Genomic DNA, 13,266 nt, shown 5'->3' with positions numbered 1-13,266 from the left:
GCTTAGATACTTCTACAAGGTTGTTACGTTTTCACTCTATTTTAAATAACCTGAAATTAGCCCTAGCTGGTTTGGCTCAGTGGATAGAGCGTTGGCCTATGGATTGAAGGGTCCTGGGTTTCATTCCAGTCAAGGGCATGTACCTTGATCAGATCCCCGGCCCTGATGGGGCACATGTAGGAGGCAACCAATCGATGTGTCACTCTCACATTGATGTTTCTTTCTCTATAAACATCCTTCTACTCTCTCTAAACATCAATGGAAAAATATCCTCGGGTAAGGATTAAAATAAAAATAAGTAAATAAATAACCTGAAACTAGAAATTATAAATGAGGTGTTATGGCTGTGCAAGACAGACTATGCCAAATTCCAATCAGCAATGGAAGAAAGGGCCTTGATCCTAGTCTAGAGTTTGGTGAGTGAATGTGTAGTTAAGGGTTTAAAGTTAAAGTTAAAATTTCAGTTACCTGTGTGATGTTCCACTTTCATAGTTTTTGTTTCACCAGCTGACCACAGACCTTACCCTGTGCTGGCCTAAGCTCCTGACTCACCCACAGGACTGTGGACTTCTTTAGAAGAGGGCCCATATCTTGTTATCTTTGTCACTGCTGGGCATCATATATGGATCTTAGAACACAGTAGATGATCAATAACTGTTGGTTGAGTAATTACTATGCCAACAGAGTTGAAAGTAACATATATTTTTTTGAGTCCTGTTAAGAAAAACTTGAGAAGGGTAGAGTGAAAATGGCATGAGGCAAACTGAATTTAGGAGCTGAGTTAAGAGAATGAATATCCAGGTTAATGGAAGGAGGTAGAAAATCTCATCTTAAGCTAGAACTAATTCTATAGGGGTTTGTTGGTAAGGGGGAAATAAAAGATTTCCCGGGAGGAAATAACTAATTCTTTTTAGAGTTTGTTGTAACCAGGGTGGAGGAATCTATTTAGATGCACATAAGAAACCAGAATTTCCCAAAGTGTGTCCCATGGAATATAAGATTGCAACATGTTACATTCTGTACTAGACAGAGTGCTTTTTCGTGTTTACTTGTCCTTTATTCTCTTCCTCTCCCTCTGAAGTACAGTCTTCAGGAGAGAACTGTCTCTTCTGGCTGGTCTTGCTCACTGCCCCAGGTCCACCGTCTTAAGCAGTGCCTGCCACATATTATGTGCCTTAGGGATGTTTATCTGATGAGGGTCCAATGAGCAGCATGGAGAAGCAGGAACCCAGAAACAGCAGGGGCAGAAGTTTACAAACAGGATCAGCTGCAAGTCACTATGAAACAGGAGGAGGCATTGGTTACCCAAACCCACACCACCAATGGGGGTATTTGTATTCATAAATTTAAAATAAAATTAGCTCAATTTTTTTTTTTTTTTTTTGCCTATTGAAACAGGAATTTTTAGGGGTGAAGTAGGCAGGTTTTTGGAATTTTAAAATTAAGGGGGTCCATGGAAAAAGCACAGGCTGCAAAGCTGCAAAAGGTTACATTTCCATAACACAAGGGAATTAGGAGTAGCAAAAGGTACACCTTTACAGAAGGAAAGGAGGAAGAAAACCCAGCGGGAATAGGAGAACAATGACCTTTGAGCTCTGGAGTTACTATACTGACCAAATCAAAGGGGAATAGCGATCAGTCAGAGGGGATATCAAGGCACAAAGATCTGCAGCCTTTATAAACCATAAGGAAAAGGGTCTCAGTGGGACTCTTTCCCCTCCCCATGTGGGAGTCTGTACTTGTTCTTCAATAAATTTCCACCTTTACTATACCATCTTCCATCTGTGGTTTCATTCCTCGACTCCATCAGACAAGAGCCCAGGAGACCATCCTGCCCAGGGAAACACCTCGAGTTTCCAGTCCAAAAATCCTGTTTCACCTTTATAAGGCACTGTGGTAGAGAAGCAAGGATCAGGCATGGATTCCTGGGCAGCTGGTGGTGACGTTATTAGAAACAGAGAAGACATGTCTGGATGGAAGGTCAAAAATGCTCTTTCATTTTATAGAAATTACTAGGGGCCCGGTGCACGAAATTCGTGCACTGGGTGTGTGTGGGGGGGGGTAGTGTCCCTCAGCCCAGCCTGCCCCCTCTCACATACTGGGAGCGATCAGGCGTTGACCCCCATCACCCTCCAATCGCAGGATCGGCCCCTTGCCCAGGCCTGACGCCTCCACCAGAGGTGTCAGGCTTGGACAGGGGACCCCCATCTCCCCCTGATCACTGGCTCTGGCCCCGGCCCAGGCCTGAGGCCTCTGGCCCAGGAATCATGCCTGGGCAGGGGACCCCCATCTCCCTCTGATCACTTGCTCCGCCCCCCGCCCAGGCCTGATGCCTCGGCCAGAGGAGTTGACCCTCATCACCCTCTGATCACCAATCACCAGATCGGCCCCTTGACCAGGCCTAACACCTCTGGCCTAGGCGTCCGGCCCGGGCAGCGGGGACCCGCAGCTGCAGTGGCCCTGCGATCGTGGGCTCCGCTTTAGGCCCAGGCAAGGGACCCCTAGCTCCTGGGACTGCCAGCTTCGACCGTGCTCAGCTCCCATCACTGGCTCCACCCCTACTTCCTGCTATCACTGGCCAGGGCGGCAAAGGCGCCTGATTCTCCGATCATGGCTGGGGGGCAGGGCAAAGGCCTTTGCCCTGCCCCCCAGCTCTTAGCTCCCCCCTGGGTTTCCAATCACTGTCAGTGGCGGGGGGCTTCTTCCTGCTTTCCCTTTCGCCTCCCTGCATTGTGCCTACATATGCAAATTAACCGCCATCTTGTTGGCAGTTAACTGCCAATCTTAGTTGGCAGTTAATTTGCATATAGCCCTGATTAGCCAATGAAAAGGGTATCGTCGTACGCCAATTACCATTTTTCTCTTTTATTAGATAGGATTGTCTGCTTTGGTGTATAGCAAAGAAAAAATTTTTTAGCTGGTGAACACAGTTTCAATAAATTAAAGATATAAGTTATGAGGCCATTTCATAGGAGTTACTATATTATTCCTCTCTAAATCACTCAAATGAAGAGACAGAATCACTGTGTAATCATTTCAGTATTCTTAATTAAGGAGATAATCTCATATTTAATTAATCTCATAATTAAGCTCATATTTCTTAAATTGACTAAGTTGTGAAGGTAAAGGACAGAAGAAAGAAAAAAGAGCATTTCATGCCTTTGTATGTACAGTGGGGCTCTATTCTGCTAGAATCACTTGAGAATTTTAAGGAACAAATCAAGTTGGAACTTAAATTCATGTCCATGTATTCAAATCTGAATGCTCTAAATACAACATTTTATGTGGAACTTCTACATTTTTCTTATGAAGAATTCAATGTACTGATCCAGAAGTTAGTTAAGTAAAATAAGCCCTTCCAAACACTAAGATCTGACCATGAGAGGCGGAGTATTATTATGCATTAGAAATGGTCACAATATACCCTATACCAAATCAGACTTTTTATCTTTTCGAGATAAGGATTGTGAGCATGTCAGGCGAGATTGTGAAAATTGTTTCTCTGCAGATTCTTGAAATTAAAGTCATGTTATCTCTTGAGGTGTTTAAATTGAGTTCTGCCTAGTGAAAGGGAGATAGACCTGATGATTTAAAGAAATTATTTTCAAACTAGAGGTTTATTTATTTTATTTTTAAATCTGTGATTAAGCTTTGCTTGCACAGCAACCACATGTTCCGTTCTTAGAAAGATGGCTGACTGGCTACCAGGCTGCCCAGCATAGCTGTGGATGGTGCCTGTTCCCTGCCAGCTGTGACACTCCTTCTCTTTATTCAACTCCTCCCTTCCCCTGTCAATCAGCTTTCCCAACACTACTGGCAGTTTTCTGGTCACTGTTTTACCCCTTCTCTAGATTGAATACTTAATTATGTGCCAGGAACTCACAATACCCCAACAATAGAGATACTATTATTCTCTCTACTCTCCAGGTGAGGAAAGAGGGTCCTGGAAATGTGGGACAACTTTCCCTGGTCACGTAGCCAGCGAATGGCAAAGCCTTCTTGGATTTTAGGTCGATCTAACCCAAGCTTGTAAGCACTGTCCTTGGTCCTTCATCCTTTCACTGTGGGTGGGTTTCCCTGGTCATACTCTGGGCTGCCGCCCATTGGAGCAGCTCCTGCTATCCGGTTTGTAAAGTGGGAAGATTCTGTCCTTTCTTATCCCCCACTGTGTCGATCAGTCCCTCTGATCACAGATACCACACCAGGACAAGTGGCATCCTGGGAAATCCCTCCAAAGGGGATGCCTGGGGTTAGGCTGGAAAATCAAACCATTTCCTGCTGTCACAGCCTTCGGTTTTGCTCTAAGGCAGTGGTCGGCCTACTCATTAGTCAACAGAGCCAAATATCAACAGTACAACGATTGAAATTTCTTTTGAGAGCCAAATTTTTTAAACTTAAACTATATAGGTAGGTACATTGTTATTAACTTAATTAGGGTACTCCTAAGGTTTAGGAAGAGCCACACTCAAGGGGCCAAAGAACCGCATGTGGCTCGCGAGCTACAGTTTGCCGACCATGGCTCTAAGGCACTTTGGTCTCTCTCTGCAGTAATCTTCTCTTATTCCTCCCGGAGAGGCGGTTAGGGTCACCCTCTGGCTGTTCTCATTAGGCTTTCCTTCATGCAATGGATCTGGACATGTTTGCTAAGATTTCTCCCATTAGAATGTCTCAAGAGCCTTCCCCATAATCAGTAGGTCAGGTCTCCCCACAATTTTATCACCATATGTGATGGCTGTTACCATTGCTTCCCTAAAGGTGTTACAGTTCCATGAAAAGGAGGTGGCTGGCTTTTATCCAGCATTACAGATATTTCAAATTAGAACCATTGAGTTATTGAATGACTTTACATATTTTGCTCTAAGAAGCCCAAAGTCACCCACTCATCACCTGATTAACTGCTAGGAGAAATAAATGCCATGCTCCTTTAAAAAGAAAAAAGGAAAGGGTAAAAATGGTGTGACTTGTTCTTAAAACTGACTAACCTGGTAAATTGGTCTCCTAATCCAGTGGTGCTTAATTACAGCATAAAACTGTTTGGAGACTCAGAATGTCTGCTGCAGTTAGACTCCCATCTATTCTCATTTGCATCTGAAGTGAAACTCTTCACCTGGAGCACCATAGATCTTGTCTGAGAGGCTCACTTAGGTGAAGGGTTCTCTAAAGAACTTAATACCTTACAGTAAAAATATTTTGGATGAATAATAAAAGTTATCAATTACATACAGTTAAAATGCTGAGGAAAGTAGAGGTATTTGAACCAGGGTGCTAAATTAGTTTTTGTTATTGACAATTTCAAATATATTTTAAAGAAATTTAAAAGCTCTAGTTGCCCCAAATTAATTTTTTTTACAAGTGATAAGCACGTTAAAATCTAGCTGCTGACAAGTATATGTCTGCCTTGGATCTTATACCAGGCTCTTTAGTTGATAATGTAAGAATTTTTTTTTTTTATCATAAATGGGTGAGTGGTATAAGTGGATTTCATAAAGAATATCCTTGAGAAGAATATGGTAGCTAGTGTACTGAACAGTTTTTTCCTATGAAGAGCTTAGTAATAAAAGAATTTGTGGATAAGTAGAAAATTTACTGGGCCCCAAGTGTTAAAACTTTGAAACAATATTTACCGATCTATTCATCATATTAAATTATACATTACATAATGCAGATGTAGAGGAGTAAAATATTAATAGGAGAAATTTCTGTAACAGACTGTATTTTATACTTGTGTTTAAAAATGCTTTATAACTACATATAAGGCACTATACTATGGAACATGTCAAGTCAATGCCATAAATTAAACTGCATTAACCTCAGCTGCACAGACAGATTAGATACTAGTGTGCTGTTTAGGGAGCCAGGGGGATGAAACACGTGGGATTCAGCACACCAGACATAGGGCAGTTTTGCCTGCCCAGTGTTCCTTCTTCTCAAACATGGCACACCTCATCTTTTGGGGAATCATTTCTCAACTGTGAGTCCACAGGATTCCAATCAGAGTGACTATAGTAACTATCACAGTTGACCTCAGGGACAGGGTATGTGATCCAGGTCTGGCCAGTGAGAATACAAATCCTTTTGGCCTGGAATTGATTCAGATTTGGCTACATGATCTGTCAGGCCAGTTGGAGTCAAGTCCAGGGCTTCTGGAACTATCAATATGCTTTTGCAACAGTGAGGTTGCCTACTTCACGGGATGTAAAGACCAATGAAGCCTGTCTTCACAGGTTCCTAATGATTTTTCTTTGAACGCTATACATGAAATATATGACTGGAAATAAACCCAAAACAAAGAAAAGCAGAGCGCTGACATGGAGAGAGACAAATACCTGAGGACATTTGAACACTTGGACTCTGCTCCCCTCTAACCTAGTAAGTCCTTGGATCTCCCTGATATGTGAGCCACTTTACTTATGTATGTATGTATGTATGTATGTATTTATTTATTTATTTAAGCCCTAGCCGGTTTGGCTCAGGGGATAGAGCATCAGCCTGCAGACTGAAGGGTCCCAGGTTTGATTCCAGTCAAGGTCATGTACCTTGGTTGCTGGCACATCCCCAGTAGGGAATGTGCAGGAGGCAGCTGATCGATGTTTCTCTCTCATCAATGTTCCTAACTCTCTATCCCTCTTCCTTCCTCTCTGTAAAATATCAATAAAATATATTAAAAAAAAGGCAAACAAACTTGGTACTATGTTTCTGCCCCTTGTAAATAAGGTGTTTTATTAATATACCTAAGTCAAATAGTGGCAGTAATAAGTAGTTAATTTGTAACAGTGGCAGAGAAATGTGGTAATTAGACAAACGTTTTAAAAGAAAAGATTTATGCATACCAAATAGCACACGAAGTAAGAATATATTTTTATTAGACCATTTCAAAATTTAGATAGGATTATATGATTTTAAGACTGTAGAGGTTAAATGCAGAGAGAATTTTAAAAGCAGCAAGAGAAAAGCAGTTAGTTACCTGCAAGGGAGCTCCAATTAGATTATCAGCAGAAACTTTGCAGGCCAGAAGGGATTGTCAAGAAATAGTCAAAGTGATGAAAAACAAGGACTTATGACCAAGATTACTCCACCCAGCAAAGCTATCATTTAGAATCAAAGGACATATAAAGAGCTTCCTAGACAAGAAAAAGTTAAAGGAGTTCACCATCATCAAAACAGTATTACATGAAATGTTAAAGGGTCTTCTTTAAGAAGAAGAAAAAAGATAAAAAATACAAACAAGAAAATGGCAATAAACACATATCTATCAACAAGTGAATCTAAAAAAAACACACAAAAAAGATGAAGAAGCAGAACAGAAACAAACTCATAGATACAGAAAATATTTTGATATTTGCCAGATAGGAGGAGGATGGGGGACTGGATGAAAAAGGTGATGGGATTAAGAACTACAGATTGGTTGTTGCAGAATAGTCACAGGATATAAAGTGCAGCATAGGGAATGTAGTCGATAATATTCTAATAACTATGTATGGTATCAGATGGCTACTAGATTTATTGGGATGATCACTTAGTAAGTCATATAATGTCTAATCACTGGAGTGTACACCTGAAACTAATATAATATGTCAAATGTAATTTAAAAATAAAAAATGATTTAAAATTAAAAAAAGATTGTAGAGGTTATATCTTTAAACGTTCTAACTTTAGATTTATAAGTAAACGAAGGTCAGCAGAAACACTGAAAATATTCAATGAAGATTATTGACAAATGCTTTCATGTGATTAAAAAAGTACAAATAAACCATGGGCTGCTGAAGGATATTAAAAATTTAAATTTCTCAAAGCCAACTATGAATATTAGGAACCACTTTAATGTTATTTTTCATGTAACTTAATCTAGCCAAAAAGAACCATAAGAGTGAAGGAGAATGCATCTACTAATTTAAAAATAGTTAATCCCTTTTCCTTAAAAATGACTTCAGTCTTCCTTAACTAGGAAATGTAGATAAAATGTACAAACAGATGTGCATCCAAAACATGGGCCAGTTAATTATCATATTCATATATTAATTTAATTTGTATACTCTAAAGAAATTAATAAGCAATTACCCTATTGAAATGGAACTTTGGTTAAAATTATAAATTGACATCATCCTAAGTTTAATTTTTAAGCAATTATCAGTATTTTTATGTTACCAGAGTTGATCAAGTCATTAGAAAAAATGATCAAATCCATTGTTTGGCACCATGGAGCCCAAACAGCTGGCTGACTTAGATAAGGGTTCCACTCTTCCATAAACTGGTGATTGTGACATGCTGGCATCACTAAGGGGGTTTGGGGACGCTGCATTCATCTTTAAAATTACACTTGGGAAAAATAAAAACCAGATAATCTGTGTTTTGAGTTTTGCTATTTATTTTAGCCATTTACTAATTTATAATTGTGAATCTGGATAATGGGATTACGGGTTGGATTTTTTATGGGCAGTTTTGAAAGGTTTTAAAACAAAAGGAAACTATTCATCTTGTCTTTGGAAAACACAGTGGAAATATGTCGCAGCCTATGGAGATAATATATAAATAGCAAGAGGATTGTGTCAACTTACTATTAGTGGAAAACATAAGGCAGCTCAGCCAGCATGGCTCAGTGGTTGACCATCAACCTATGACTCCAGAGGTCACAGTTTGAATCCTGGTCAGGGCACATGCCCAGATTGTGGGCTCGATCCCCTGTGTGCAGGAGGCAGCCGATCAATGATTCTCTGTCATCATTGATGTTTCTGTCTCTCTCTCCTTCTCCCTTCTTCTCTGAAATCAATAAAGATATATTTAAAAAATACATAGGGAATACTTCCTACTCCTTATCTTTGTGAAAAATATACGTATTCAAATAAAGCTAGGCTGATTATTAGCTTTAATACCTAAAAAGAACAGGATACAGCAAATACATATACTCTCCTAAAAAATAAGGCTATTGAGTCTCATTTAAAATAATTATGTGAAACTCAAAAATTGGAAAACCATGCCAAGGGCATGAACATTGATCAGAAGAAAATATATATAGACTTTGAATAAGAAAGACTGAACTCACTCATCTTCATGTTGGAAGCCCCAGGATTAGCAACATCATTGGTTCATAGACTGGTGACTTGAGCTACTGTAATTATTTGGCAAATGATTGACTACTTTCTGTGTTGTTAAAGAGTCATTAAAATTTTGCTCCGCTGAATACATGGTAATTATACATAAACTGTGAACTGGAAAAGCTGTTACTAGTAATCATTGAGAATACAAACATGAAAAAGTCCAAATAAAAACAAATGTGATTATTTGTTTAATAAAAGTGCTGGCAGTGTTTCCTCTGTTCACAGGGTCAGAGTATAAATAAAATAAATGAAAATCTTCAAAAATTATGTGGAAGTGAATGTGAAAGGCAGCTCAAATATTAGCATGTTGCTCACTTTCCCTAGGCTAAAGCTGTGTCTTTCATTGTTGTGTGGTCTCCATTTGCCCCTTGGGTACAGGCCAAACAGCTTGCTTCAGGTCATATCCTTCCTTAAAAAAATAGTACAGAAGTGAAAAGGGTTAAAGGAAAAGACTCCTTCACTCATGTGTGATTATTCTCAAAGACTTTTCTACATACATACAAACACATAAAGGCCCCGACTAGGGTGTGGTGAGTGCAACATCTAGGGTGCAAATTTAAGGAGGCACTGAGAGTGAGTGCTCTACATTTTACTATCCCTTAGTCCTGGTCCTGAAACATGCACATATATGTGTACAAGTTTATATAAATTTACATATAATCCAAAATCAAAATGGGATCTTATTGTATGTGTGTAACTTGTTTGGTTCACTCAACAATATATGGAAGGCCTTGTGAGTCTATATAGATCTAGGTCATTCTTTCAAATAGTCACATAATGTTATAATATGAATGTATTATAACATATTAAATCCTCCCTCTATTAATGGGCACTTGCACTATTTCCAGTTTTTGAGTACTGCTAATAATACTGCAATTTCATATATATATTTTTGTGTACTCGTGTATTTTGGTAGGACAGATTATTGTCAATAGTGAAATTGTGCATTCAACAAATATTCACATCGATACTGACAAATTTTCTTCTAAACTTCAGCAATGTCAAATCAAACTTTCTGGGATGATGGAAATGTTTTCTGTCTGTGTTGCCCAATATGGTACCCACGGGCCACATGAGGCCATTGAGCACTTGAAGTATTACTAGTAAGACTGAGGAATAGAATTTTAATTTTATTGCATTTTAATCTAAAATTTTCAGTGGATTGTCTTTAATTTTATTGGCTTATGGCCATTGTCTAGGGCAGGGGTGGGCAAACTTTTTGACTCGAGGGCCACAATGGGTTCTTAAACTGGACCGGAGTGCCGGAACAAAAGCATGGATGGAGTGTTTGTGTGAACTAATATAAATTCAAAGTAAACATCATTACATAAAAGGGCACAGTCTTTTTTTTTTCTTCTAGTTTTATTCATTTCAAACGGGCCGGATCCGGCCCGCGGGCCGTAGTTTGCCCACGGCTGGTCTAGGGCCTCCATAAAAATATTGAATAATAATCATGAATAAGCAGACTTTTCTTGTTCTGAGCGTTGAGTATCTGTCTCACCACATATGTGGCAGTGGTTGTTGGTTTCTGATAGAAGGTCTTTACCAAAGTAACAGACCCTGCCAGTGGGCTAACCCCAAAGCCATTCTGTGGTCTCTCACTATAGGTGCTAGAGAGCCAGTTACTCCCTCTGTTAAGGGGAAATCTGCAGGTGTCTTAAGGGAGAGATTAATCTGAATCCTCTTAAGGGTTAAGTGTCAGTGCGTGTGTGAGTGCAGAATGTGTTGGCGATTCTTGTCCTTACGTCCAGTTTTGTTACCTAGAGCTGTGGCCGTCCTCCTGATCAAAGGCAGCCAGCATGACAATGAAGAGCTGGCACTAAGTGTGGTCAGAACACAAAGCTGGAATGAGCCTGAGTCCTGGGTTATATTTTTGGCTCACTGACCCAGTTCTGAGACCGCTTCTGAATTCCTTGTAAAATAAACACAAAATGTTTTTATAGCTTAAACCACCATTCATAGAGTTTTCTATTACTTTCCACCCTCAAGTTAAGAACACTTTTTTTCTATTTTCAGTTTTATGAGTATTATTAAAACCAGAAATGAATCACATCCTTTTGAAAATAACTTTCAAATAGCAACAGCAAACACTTAAATAGTACCCAATATATGAAAAACAGTGTTTTAAATTTTTACCTTTGCTAATTAATTTAATCTTTATAAACAACCCTATGGGATAATATTATTATCCATTTCTTAAAGATGAGGAAATTGAGACATAGAGTGAATAGGTAAATTGCCTAAGGTCACGTAGTAGTAAGAAACAGAGCCAGGATTTGAACTCATACAGTTTAGTTCCAGAATCCTGGATCTTAGTCTACCTCCAGCATTTCTCTAGTATTGAAAAATGATGAATGGACTACAGTATATATTTTTCAATTCTGTCATTAGTTTATTATTATTATAGTCATATGTCACTTAATGATGGGGGTAGTTCTGAGAAATGCAACGTTAGGCCATTTCTTTGTTGTGTGGACATCACAGAGTGCACTTACACAAACCTAGATGGTCTACCTGCTACAGTGGTCTGCAAACTCATGAGTCCACAGAGCCAAATATCAACAGTACAACGATTGAGATTGAAATTTCTTTTGAGAGCCAAATTTTTTAAACTTAAACTATATAAGTAGGTACATTGCTATTAACTAAATTAGGGTACTCCTAAGGCTTAGGAAGAGCCACACTCAAGGGGCCAAAGAGCTGCAGGTGGCTCACGGGCCGCAGTTTGCCGACCACGGGAGCTATTGTTCCCAGGCTAGAAGCTTGTATAGCATGTTACTGTACAAAACAACATGAGTTTAAATCAAGCACAAGATAAAAAAGAATCAAGAGGCATGGTAAACACAAGATTATATAAGGCTTCTGCCTGTTTAACATGACATACTATTTTACAGCAAACTTTTTTTATAAGTAGAAAGAATACACACTAAAACAATGATAAAAAGTATAGTATAGTAAATACATAAAGAAGTAACAGTCATTAATTATGATTAGCAAATAGTATGTACTGTATTATATGTGCTACACTTTTATAAGGCTGGCAGTGCAGTGGGTTTGTTTACACCAGCATCACCACAAACATGTGTTGCGCTATGACTTTAAAATATTGCCAAAACATCACTTGGCAATAGGAATTTTTCGCTGCATTAGAATCTTATGGGACCATTATATATACACTCCTTCGTTGACCAAAAGGTCATCATGAAGTGCATGACTGTAGTTGTCTTTATCATAAGAGTGGCCAACAGGTCTATTTGACTAAATTAATGGCAAGTGAATATGAATTAAGTGTTTTAACATGTCACTTACATCGTTCACTGTAAAAAGAGCACCAGCAAAATTCAATTGATCAAGCTTCAAAGTAAATGTTAGCTTTTTCCACTCAATTTACTTTCTTAAATTAAGTTTGGTTTCACAAATTCATTTCTGAAATTTTCCTTTTTTTTTCTGGGACTCAAGAGAACAATATCCTTTTCTTATGCTTCCAAAAGCTAGAATTATGATAAATGAATTAAGGCAATTTTTTCCATTTCTTTGACATGTTCTGACTTTGGCCACATTTTCTTTTTCCTACCCTTCTTCTTTGATCAAGGACAGTGATGCTTTTGTTTTCTGTTGTCCAAGAATGTAGCATAGAAACAACCAACAAAAAAAGAAAATAACACCTTACTATACCACCTACTCCTGTTTTTGTGTGTGTGTTTCATCTCATTTGTTCTATCTAGATTGTGCATAGCTCAATATACATGAACAGTATTTTAAAATCCCGTTGGCACTCCATAAATAAGAAATGGCACTAACAGAGCCTCCTGACAGAGTGGTTGTGTAAATAAGTGTGAACCTAGATTATCTACAACATGAGGTACAATGGGAATTACTTTTCAGCCCCCAGAAGTTGACAATAGAAAATTACGTTGATACTTAAAAATCTTTAAAGGCACTGGTTCTATTTTTCATCTTTTGTACTTTTTACGTATTTACTGGCATCTGACAATGCTTTTGGAAATACACTGAAATCAAAATCACTAAGTAGGAGTTGTGCAAAAGCCAATGTAGTGGCATGACTCCAGTCTAGCCATCATTATAGGCTCATTCTAATTACCATCACACAAGGAAGACAAGATGTGTGTGTGTGTGTGTGTGTATGTGTGTGTGTATGTGTGTGTGTGTG

Source organism: Myotis daubentonii, chromosome 2 (assembly GCF_963259705.1).
Source record: "Myotis daubentonii chromosome 2, mMyoDau2.1, whole genome shotgun sequence".
In the NCBI taxonomy this organism is placed as follows: domain Eukaryota; kingdom Metazoa; phylum Chordata; class Mammalia; order Chiroptera; family Vespertilionidae; genus Myotis; species Myotis daubentonii.
This window is presented reverse-complemented; position numbering follows the sequence as displayed.